Raw genomic sequence first — 11314 nt, forward strand, 5'->3', positions numbered from 1 at the left:
CTGGCGAATGGCGATTTGACGCGCAGGCATGGTGCTGTGATGATCTTCGTTCATGTATAAACACAGGCAAACTGGCCGTCTGCGCGAGCAAGACCGCCAAGTAAATGAACACATTTTCTGGGATGGTAGCCTTTATTTCCGACAAATAATTAGCCTCCTGCTATTTCTTCTTTTGAAACCTGCCATTTCGTAGAAAAACAACGCTCTTGAACACTGCCGTCTGTTCACAACTCAACGCTTGCAACGCACACTTACCAAATTTTCGGACGGCAGCAGAAGGGCAGCAGACGACTATACAGCGGGGTCCCGCGCGTCTTCTTCGAGGGCTCCGCTGAAGCTTTGCCATTCTTTGCATGACCTTGGCGGTGCGCGAAAACATTGCACACGCCCATTCTCACAATGAAACAGCCACAATAAAACTCGCAGACGCGCTACGCCGGTTCCTTTCGTGTTTGCTCAGCTCTACCCATTTTCAACATAGGGCGCCATGTTGACACGACGCCCCTCTGGCGGTGCTTGATGACTGACATACACACGCAGAAACAAAAACCGTCAGTTTATGATATCACCCAAATGTTGCTTCGCAACTATGTCAGTTGTAGCACAATTTATTCATTGAAATATAACATTTCTCACGTTTTTCTCTCATTTCCTTTACATAAAGCGACCGGAGCCAACCGTGCCCAGTGCCCAGCACCGAGCGACGGCCACTGCACTCGATTACGACACACCCGAGTCGTTCTACACTCGCCGGGCGCGATCTCTCGTGCGATGTGAAGCGTTCGAGAGCGCGCGCTGGTAATGCACGCTGACGTCACGAGTAAGCAGGCGGTCGGCTTATCGAATGTGACGTTCGCGGCGGGGAACGTTTCAGAATACGTCCCCCCATCTGTTCCTGACGGCGTCTCTATACTATGTCCCACCGATGACATACTGCTTGAAAGAAATTTGGCCGTTCCCCATACCGTGCTCACTGTCACAGGCAGACTTCGCTCCCTCTCCTTAACTGCTCGACTCAGATTCTTCCAAGGGGCATGTCTTTGGAGATGTCGACTGTGAACGATTGCGAGACACCGGCTCCTGACGCCGTAATTCCGACGCCCTCTACAGGAACCTCCGTTTCACCGACTCTCACAGATGAACTTAGCAAGATCATTCCACCACATCTTCCGACGCAAGCTGCTGCGCTCCGCAGTCTCTTGGAAACTTACCACGGCATTTTTGGCCTTGAAGGCCGCCCTTTAACCCAGACATTCGTGGTCGCCCATCGTATTTACACCGGAGACACCAATCCGATACGCCGCCGACCGCAGTGTTTCACATGTTGAACGACAAGTGATACTACGAGAAGTCGATATGATGACTATAGGCGCAATCGAGCGACCTTGCAATCATCCGAGGGCGTCCCCTGTTGTCCTTGTCAAGAAGGACGGCAGTTGGCGCCCTTGTGTGGATTACAGACACCTCAGCAAAATAACACGCAAGGTTGTCTACCCCTTGCCACGTATTGATGACGCCTTGGACTGCTTTCGCGGAGCCAAGTACTTTTCCTCGATAGACCTCCGATCAGGCTGTTGGCAGATCTCGGTAGATGACATGGACCGTGAGAAAACTGCTTTCCTATAACACCTTACAGCCTTTACCAATTCAAGGTTATGCCGTTCGGCCTTCGGCAACCTACGAAATAATGATGGACGCCTTACTTCGCGGCTATATAGTCCACATGTCTATGTTACTTAGACAATGTCACATTCTTTTCACCAACTTTCGCGAGTCATCTAACGCGTCTATCGGCTATTGCTGTTTTCCGACGCGCAGGCCTGCAATTGAATTTGCACCCATGCACGTCATTAAATTAGCGTTCCTGGCCATCTCGTCAGTGCCGCTGGCGTTCAACACAACCATGACAAGATTCACGCTGTCCAGAACGTTCCTGTTCCATCATCCCCCGCAAACGTATGAAGCTTTACTGAGGTATGCTCCTATTTCCGCCGTTTTATCAAAAATTTCCCCGAAAGCACTCGCACACTTAAGCAAGGACATTGCTTTCACTTGGGGCCCCACTCTAACCAAAGCCTTCTCCACCCTCGTACGCTTGCTCACGGCTCCCCCATTGCTGGCTCATTATACGTATGCCGCCACTGAACTTCACACAAATGCCAGTGACCATGACACTGGGGCTGTACTTGTTCAATGGCAGGGCAACGCAGAGTGCGTGATTGCATACGTCGGCCGCCTTCTGTCACCCGCCGAGAGGAATTTTTTAATTACCGAATGGGAGTGCATGACGTTAGTTTAGGCAGTTGCCGAATTCCACCCCCACTTGTACAACCGCACATTTTCCGTGGTTACCGATCACCACGCCTTGTGCTGGATCTCCTCACCTAAAGACCCCACTGGACGATTGGGTAGATGGGCGTTAAGGCTCCAAGAATATTCATTTGCTGTTTTACACAAGAAAGGCTGTTTGCACAACAATGCCGACTTCCTCTCCCACCATCCTGTCGACCGCCCTGAATACGATGCGCCTGACACCGACTATTGCGTCCTGGCCATTTCTGATCTGCACGACATCCGCACTGAACAACGGCGCGATGACTTCTTACGTGCTTTCATCGATCGTTTCAATTCTGGACATTCGGAGCCCACACTGCGCATGTTCGTGGTTGGCGACGGCGTTCTCTAGCGTCGAAGCTTACGCCCTGAAGGGGCAGAATTTTTCAACTCTGGGCCGTCCAGCAGGCACACGACGCGGCGGCGAGGTAAGACCTCGCCGGCCCCACGTGGGAGGCCTAAGGCGCCGTCGGCGAAAGCTCTGCAGGACTATAAAGTTGTTACCAACCAACCACGCCATCTCTGGACGTTAGTTCTTGGGCAGTTGCATGATGTCCCTGCAAGCCACCTCAGCGTTTCGTGTACTTACGACCGCGTACGGGGCCGCTTCTACTGGCCAGGCCTGTACCGCTCTAGGCACCGCTACTTTGCAGCTTGTGCGCTCTGTTAGTGCCGCTAGAAACCTGCTGTGCTGCCCGCTGGTTGCCTTCATCTCATCAATGTGCCCTCAGAACCACTGTTTCGCGTCTGTCTTGATCTTCTCCGCCCTATTCGGACGTCGAAATCGGGCAATAAGTGAGTCGTTGTCGCGACTGATTACGCGACCCGGTACGCGATCACGCGAGCTTTGCGCACAAGCTGCGCATTTGAGGTGGCACATTTCATTTTCCAGGACATCATCATCCATCACGGAGCACCCAGGCAGTTCACTGATCGCCGCCGCACCTTCTTGTCCCGAGCCCTTGAAGACCTACTTTGCTCCTGTTCTGCGGAGGACAAGCTTTCCACCGCTTACCACCCGCAGACAAATGGACAGACGGAGCGTCTCAATCGCACGCTAACAGAAATGCTGTCTATGTACGTTTCCGACGACCACAGGGATCGGGACAGCACTACCCTTCGTGGCCTTCACCTATAATTCGTCCCGTCACGAGAACCGCTGGCTTTTCACCCTTTTACTTTCTGCTCGGCTCCCGCCCTTCTTCGCCCTTTGACACACTGCTTCCATCCTCGACGAACCCTCCCACAGAATACGCTCAAGAGGTCTTCGCCCGGGCTCACACGGCACGCCAGATTGCCGGCTCTCGGCTCACTGAGTCTCAGGCCGCGCAAAAGATCCGGTACGACAGCCAACATCGGGACGTTCGATTCCCTCCTGGCTCCGTTGTCCTCCTATGAACCTCATGTCGCCGCGTCGGCTTCTCTGAAAAGCTGCTGCCGAGCTACACAGGGACCTACACAATATCGCGTCAGCTTAGCGATGTGAACTACGAGACCGCTCCGCCGGACTCGCGTGTCCCCACGGACTTTATGCATGTTCCGGCTAAAGCCCTACTTTGCCGCTAGTTCACCTGCCTTATAGTTGGCGCCAAGACGGCGCCTTTAGAAACGGGGGTTGTTACGGCGCAACTAAGAGCGGCGCCAGTCAGAAGACGATTTAACGTGTAGATGTGGAATCGGTCTCGACAGCCATCTTGTTTAACCATAGTGCATCGTTCTCTTGTAAATATTGCAAATACATCTTTATGACTTCTGCAACGTAACTGTATATATATATATACATATATATATATATATATATATATATATATATATATATATATATATATATATATATATATATATATAAGAGAGAGAGAGAGAGGCCAGATGGTTCGCGGTAGGCCACTGGGAATGACCTTCAAGTGGAACGAGTAGCGAGTTCGGCTATCTTACAGTTTGTGTTTCAGTTTGGAAAACGTGCGTTAAATGAGAGAGAGGCTGAACAAGGAAGGCAGGGCACGTGTCATGTCTTCGTTATTCAGCTTGTACCTCCGTTTACATGCCTTTCCAACATGAAACAGAACCATCCGATCGTTTGCGCAGGGTTATCATTTCACCTGATTATCTGCCACTGAATGTAGGCAAACAGTAAAAAAAAAAATATTGCTCACCTTCTAGTCTTGAGATTCGCGTTGCAGGGTTCCTGATCTGCAATAAATCCCACTATACGGATGACGGCTGGACCAGGAGCACCAAAGTATCGAAAATCACTCAGACAAGGAAATACGAGCGCTGTCCACCACACTTCTGCTCAAAATTGGAATTGGAAGTCACTCAGATATATTTAGTTAATAAAATATTTATTATGGGACACTTGTGTGTAGCTTGAGAATCATTGTTTAGCGAAATAGTTTTTGAGCAGCTTCCAGAAACTGTTGTCAAAGCTCCGCATCCCAACCAGGTTCTTCGTTCAAAAATTCCCACTGCTAGGGGAATTTTCCTTGCTTTGCAAAGTGCTCTGCATATTGCTTGCGCATCGGCGATGGTGAGTGGGCACTCTTCCTTGCACATGTCGGCTGCAGATCCAATGTGGACGAGTCTGTCCCAGCTGATGTTCTCCACGCACCGTCAATCATATTCCCATATGCATCCTCGTGATCGGCGAATCCAACGGGGCAATGGAAAGACCATCCTCTAGACTCGATGCACAAAACATTGTGCAGAACGCATGCTGCCTTCATACCACGTTCAACGTTTTGAGGCATCAGGTTTAGGGGGCCACGAAACATCCTGAAGCGTGCTCGCGAAATGCCAAAGGCGTTCTCTACGCACTCCTGCAGAAAACGAAAGTCCGCACAGCAAGGCAATTACTACAAACGATCAAGGATAGGAAATCACATTAACATGTTGTGCAGACTACATTTAAGTTGTGCATAAGAAAAAAGGAACGAGCCTTCAAGTTTGCACATCGGTTAAAAGAGAGATGAACTAAAGCTGAGGTTTATGGAGCCAATACCAACGCAGCAAACAGCCGCTTTTGAAGAAAGCACAGTTAGACGATATGCGATAATCTGAAAGCAGGCTTTCCCAGATGGCTGCGTTCCCGTTAGTAACACAGTTAAAGGTGAGACACTTTTTAAAAGATTGGATGGTGTGGGAACACAAGGTGGCAGGAATGTGACCGGCCAGCATGTTGACGCCCTATTTACGATTGCAGCCCAGGTTTGCCATCTTGGTTAGGTCAGACGTGTGGTGAAGCGCACTTGCAGAATTTCGTATATACCATATTAATTGCTTTTCCACCTGTTAGCTTTGTGCAGCAATTCCAGCCGCCTTAGCAAACTACGTCTCAGATATTAAATACGTTCTACTCGTGCCAAGACTACGTTTTCTATATTAAATATGTTCCACTCATACGAAGACATTTCTCATGCATGAAAATACATATATAGCGACAAATTTAATACGAGTTGAAATGAAATTGACGTATATTATCCATTGTTTGAAAAGGTTTCGGAACATATGCATGCTGACAAACTGCGTGGCTCAGACAGTAGAATATCTTTTCAGCTGGGTCTTCCGTAGAACCAGGGAATGGCCTCATGAAATCGTCTCGCAACTGGAACTCTTCATCCCGTATGAATACATATGAAAGTGTTCTGTTGGAGCCAGGTACCTCTGAATCAGAGGGTAGCTCCAGCAGTCCAGCATGCAGTCGGCCAATTGGTGACTGCTTGAAAACTGTTCCATCACGCATGCGGCCTAGTATTGACATCGATAAGGCGGAACAGGTATCTACTACAGCCATAAGCACGACTGAAAGTGTGCCCTACAACAAATAACTATAAGAAAGGTGCTTTGAATCAATAATCCTGGCAACGAAAAAGCGATTTTAAAAAAACCCGGGTGGGCGGGCTTCCAGTTTGTTAATGAAAAAAAAAAAAAACACATCACCAAGCAAGGTTTACAAAACGCTCCACTGCACAAAATTTTTAGTTATTCAGTTGCAAAATTTGGGAAGGCAGGCTTGTTTTTGACTATATCAGTAATCCAGTTGACTCGAAGCAAATACGCTTTACGTAAGAACATGCTGAACGAAATACGGTGCATACTAAAAAGATTTTTGCGCCAAAACAACACACACAAGAAAGACGACGACACCACGGGCACTTTCTTTTTCTTGTCTTTCTTGTGTTTGTTGCTTTGGCGCAAACATTTTTTTTGTATGCAAGATCACCAATTAGCCGAGCAGTAAACTCTTCTAAAATACGGTGCACCGAGAATTTGTGCACAATCCCTTTTTATGTAAGTTGTAAATCTATTGTGTGTACATACATTCCATCAAGTAGCTATGTAAGACAATTGAACACCACAACTACCGCATCTAAATCAAAGCGTAAAAAATGAACCTTATTTGCATGTTAATTACCTTATAATTGTAGTAGAGGCTGCCAAAGTTTGCTGATCCCACAATCTGAACGTGTTTACAATCCATAGACTCTAGAGGGTTCAGAGGCCATCATCAATGTTGCGCCACATCTGCTCATTGGGAGGCTGAAAGGGTAGAGACCACAAAATTAACTTTCATTGCACAGAATACAAGCAAAATAATTTTCCCAGTATACGTATGTCAAGAAAAAGCCACCACTCTCACGAGTAGTGAACTACTGTTACAGGATATTAAAATCGACTGGGCTTTCTGAACAGCCTGAGTGTCCTGGCACGACCTATTTTGCACCTAATGATACACACCTTCATATAGTGAGAAGCAAGATCATCCCACAGTACCTTAAGTGTTAAGTGGTATGGGAACTCCGGGCATAGGAGTCAACAGTCGAAGAAGTGGAGGACAAAGTGGCTCGTGAGCGCAGGCGGTGGCTCGAGGCTCGGCTGGGCGCTCTTGGTCGCGGCCAGCCAGGACTGGTGCCCGATGGCGCGGACTGAGGTACCGCACGCTTCCCAGTGGATAGCTCCTCGTGCAGTTTCTAGACCAACACCGGAGTCCCTGGCAATGTGGATTATTGCGTTGTCTGAACTTAGGTACCCGTGAAACATATGCAAATCAATTATAAATAAATGGCCCTTATTACATAAATCAGATGCCTTTCCACAGCAAATAAAGCCTATTAAAGGTCAGTGCTCGGGCGTTCTAGCGTATATCTCATTGGTCAACTTCCGAATCATGCATTTTATTCACCTCATTGTCATAGCCACATGCTCGTCGGATAAAATGGGCTCCTGGACGACGCATTCTTCTGTCTGTCCCGTACACGATCATAAAGCTCGTCAAAGAGTTCAGGTGTCATGCGGCAGTAGCTGAAGTGTCAGACCACGGCGGTTTCGTGTCAACCTAGCCCCGGGAAGCTTGGCTCTTGGCAGCATGACAACACGATATTTCCATTTCTCTTCGCTTCTAACAATGAACAAAGTTGGAAAATTCTTACCGTGAAACACTCCCTCGACGGCGCACTGTAATTTGCAGACGATAAACTTTATACTTTTAATGGCGCCTAGAGAGAGGCCCTTTACCTTTTCGGGAATTTGCCTCACGCCTGGAATACAGCGAAGGAAGGCGCGCTTTTAGCTGCCACCTACACCGGATGGGGGTCTTGCAGCGTAATACAGCCAAACATCTAAAGCATGCACATAGGTACGCAGCCATGCGATCCAGCTGAAGGAGGCTGCAGTGGTGAGTCATTCACCGCCAACACGTGTGCGTATGGGTGTGGAGGTTCGACTCCGCAACAAGACCTTTATTTTTTCGTACTACGGCCAGTTATGAAGCTATAGCGGCCACCTCGGGCATTAATACTGGTGTCAGTGTAAACTGTCGGAAACAACTGTCCAGAAACCACGGACGATGATTGTCAAAGTAACCAAACAGCCAAACATTTCAAGAAAGCTCATCGCTCTATTAAAGGAACGGTGCGACTCACATCGTATGTGTGTTGCATGCGAGGATATTCAGGTGGCGTTAGTTGTCTCACTATGTAATTCCCTAGAAAACAAAGCCGTTAACTAGCACAACGAAGGTGTCCAGCAACGCGGTTGCACCAGCGCAGGCACCATTTGCGTCGGCCTTTGGAAGTCCGACCACAAAAATGCGCCTAAGAGCGAAAGAAAGCTTCAAAAATAAACTAAGCCGTCTTGAGTGGCACAAGGAACCACTATCAAGTTTTAAATGATGGCAAGACAGCAGCGCTGAAAGCAGCTAAGCAGCGGGGACCAGAACAATCGGGTACGGTCGACGCGCGATTAGACGGGTTTCAGGAAACGTGAAGTAGAGGACGCCGCCGCCAGATTGCGGCGTGGTCAACAGAATCTCTTACTTTGGCGTTCTTACGCACCGCTGAGCTGGTAAGCGGAGCGGAAGCGCGAAGGCGCCCTCTTTCGCGCGTGCATCGTGTTGCTTTTTCAAAGATGGCGCCTTCAAGCGAGATGTTGACCATGCCACCCGCTTCAACCACGCCATGTTCGCCTGCGCAGTGCAAAGCACGAAAGCGATTTCCGATAGATGAAGATTTGTGTCTACTACGAGAGGTCACTAGCGCCGACCCATTTGAAAACGCCGCAGCGTGGGAAGATGTACTCCGAAATGTGGTGCGCCCATTGCCGCGCGAGCTGACCATTCGAGCCATCAAAGAGCGGATGGACCTGCTCGTCGAATACTTTAGGCAGCAAGACACAGTCAACTTGAGAAAGTGAGTGCTCTGCTTTTCGTAGTACTGTTTGCGCTGTTTGTTCAGTACGATCTATACATGACATGGGTGAAATGGATAGTCGCAGCGTAACCCGCTCGTTTTCTCTGTAGATTCGGCACCGAGGAGTAATATGGAGAACGTGAGCATCTGCTCGAAGAAGTGTCAGATTTGATGCGGAACGCCGGGTACGTGCCGAGGACCGTACCGCGAAGAGCAAGCTGCATGGGGCCGCGGCGGGCTGTTACATTGATGCCGTCGACAACAGCTCGGCAGCGCCAGCTTAGACTAGGCCACGGCTTCAATGACCGCAGTTTACACAACCGATGATGGGCAGCTAAATGGCAAGTGATCTGGTGTGGGCACTGGCATTACCGGACATGCTTCTTTGCATTTTGTAGCCCGAAAAATTTTCTCAGCTTCCAGAGATGCAATTTCTATTACGTTCCGATTTCCAAATCGTGATCGACGCCGTGCAAGTTTTGCCTAGTGCTTACGGAATGGCGCATTGCAGGCCGGGTATTCTGACTACTTATTTAGCTGAGAAGTTTTCATTGCAAGTATTGCATTTTTTAGTCGCATGTTGGCAGTTGTGCTTCATTATTTGCCTAAGGAACACTTCCGGCCAAAATCTTGAACCCCCTACAGATATATAGGATATGGTTTGAACATAATTGAACACTCGTTTTATTTGCTGTGTTCACTATCTGCTTAAAAATAAAACTACTTTAAGAGGCAGGGTTCACAAAATAAATTTGTGCTTCGAAGTTAATATTATAGTGACAATGTTGCCATACCTTTACCTTGTTTTCCTGTGTGCAGATGAGCACTTGCTGCTCTCAATGTATGATAATGAGTGTACAGAGCCACCAGTTGGAGAAATGGCTAGCGACCCTACTCCAGACGACAGCTGCGCGAGCAGGCCGACTCAAGAAGCGGCAGCCATTCAATCACGTATGTGCAAAGTGCACTCAAAGCACAATATTTTATTCAGTCATTCGCAATGCGTACAACAAGCTCTGTTCAAGTTTTTTTTTTCTATGGGCAGGGGACAAACGCACATGAGAAGCAAGTGTAATCTTACTACTGTGCTTACTTATATTCATGAAAGAGGTAGTATTACTACAGAATGGGCTTCTCGAATACCAGTGTTCATGCATGCGCATAAAAAATTACCAGGGTGCAACACAAGTTAATTCAATAGCAAATGAAAAACACCAAAATATGAAATAAAACAGTAACTAATGCACATGTTAACTTTAGAATGAATCATTAATGTCCTTGTAGCACTCGACAGCACACAAGTAGAGGAGGCCACTGGAGACAGCGATGCGAACCAGCACGCTCAAGTGCCCATCCACAAGCGCACAAGTCGGCGACACATGCAAGCTGCCCCAACAGGTACGGCAAATCAAAGTTGCATGATTTGTTAAGGTGTATCTTCTAACGCCTAGCTCCGTTTATATTAAGACTGTATACACACACTACGTCGCTGTTTTTTTTTTTCGTTCATATTTTTCAATTTGAGTAGATGCTTAACGTTGATTAGAGACGAATGTAAGACGGTGGTGAACGATGTGATAACCTGCTGCTGTCGCAGTGTATGAGTTGTGAGACAAAGTAATCGAAGTCTGTTAACATGGAGCGCTATTTGTTTCACATTTGCTTCTTTTTTTTTCTTTTACAAGAATTAGACGCATCCAGACTACGGGGACTGAGCTCTTGCGAAGGAGAGAGGAGAACGAGTTTATTCTCCACCAGAAAGAAATAGAAATCAGGCAGAGAAGGCTTGAATATGATGAAAGGTGCCTGGCCCTTGAAGAACGGAAGCAGGTGACAGAAACTCGATGCCCAGGGTTATGAAGAAAATATAAAAATGCTTCGCAGCATTAAAACTGCGCTCGAGGAGCAGCAAAAACAAATTATAAGCCTTTTCAAATAAAGTGCTTTCACTGTGTGACTCAGTTCTGTGGCCTCGAATAACCCTCCAGCTGCGGAGGTTCAACCCCAAAATGCTGCGAGACCTGCGAACCGTACATACATGGTGTGACAATTTGCAAGTACAGCCCCAGCTTTGTACATCCGAGAAATATTTTGTCTCTTCTGCTTCTGATTCTTTCGAAAACCCAAGAATGCAAACAGGCCTGCTATCTTTCCAAAACTCCACTCCACTGATTACCTTACAGTGCTAATTTTCTTGTTGAAAGCATACTGCAGCAAGGTTATGCTAGTCCTGCCATAAGGTTTCAGCAGCAGAGGTCGCAAGGGATAAGCGGGATCACCGCACAGAAAAAAGCTGC

At 47.8% G+C, this 11314-nt stretch overlaps 1 long non-coding RNA gene across 1 annotated transcript; it reads left to right on the top strand.

Annotated features, from left to right (window-relative positions):
- The first annotated feature begins 9130 nt into the window (after positions 1–9130).
- On the top strand, positions 9131–11314 carry LOC129387389 (uncharacterized). The gene is made up of 3 exons (XR_008614634.1): positions 9131–9202; positions 9837–9968; positions 10302–11314. It is a non-coding gene; the product is annotated as an uncharacterized lncRNA (long non-coding RNA).

Source organism: Dermacentor andersoni, chromosome 2 (assembly GCF_023375885.2).
Source record: "Dermacentor andersoni chromosome 2, qqDerAnde1_hic_scaffold, whole genome shotgun sequence".
Lineage (NCBI taxonomy): Eukaryota > Metazoa > Arthropoda > Arachnida > Ixodida > Ixodidae > Dermacentor > Dermacentor andersoni.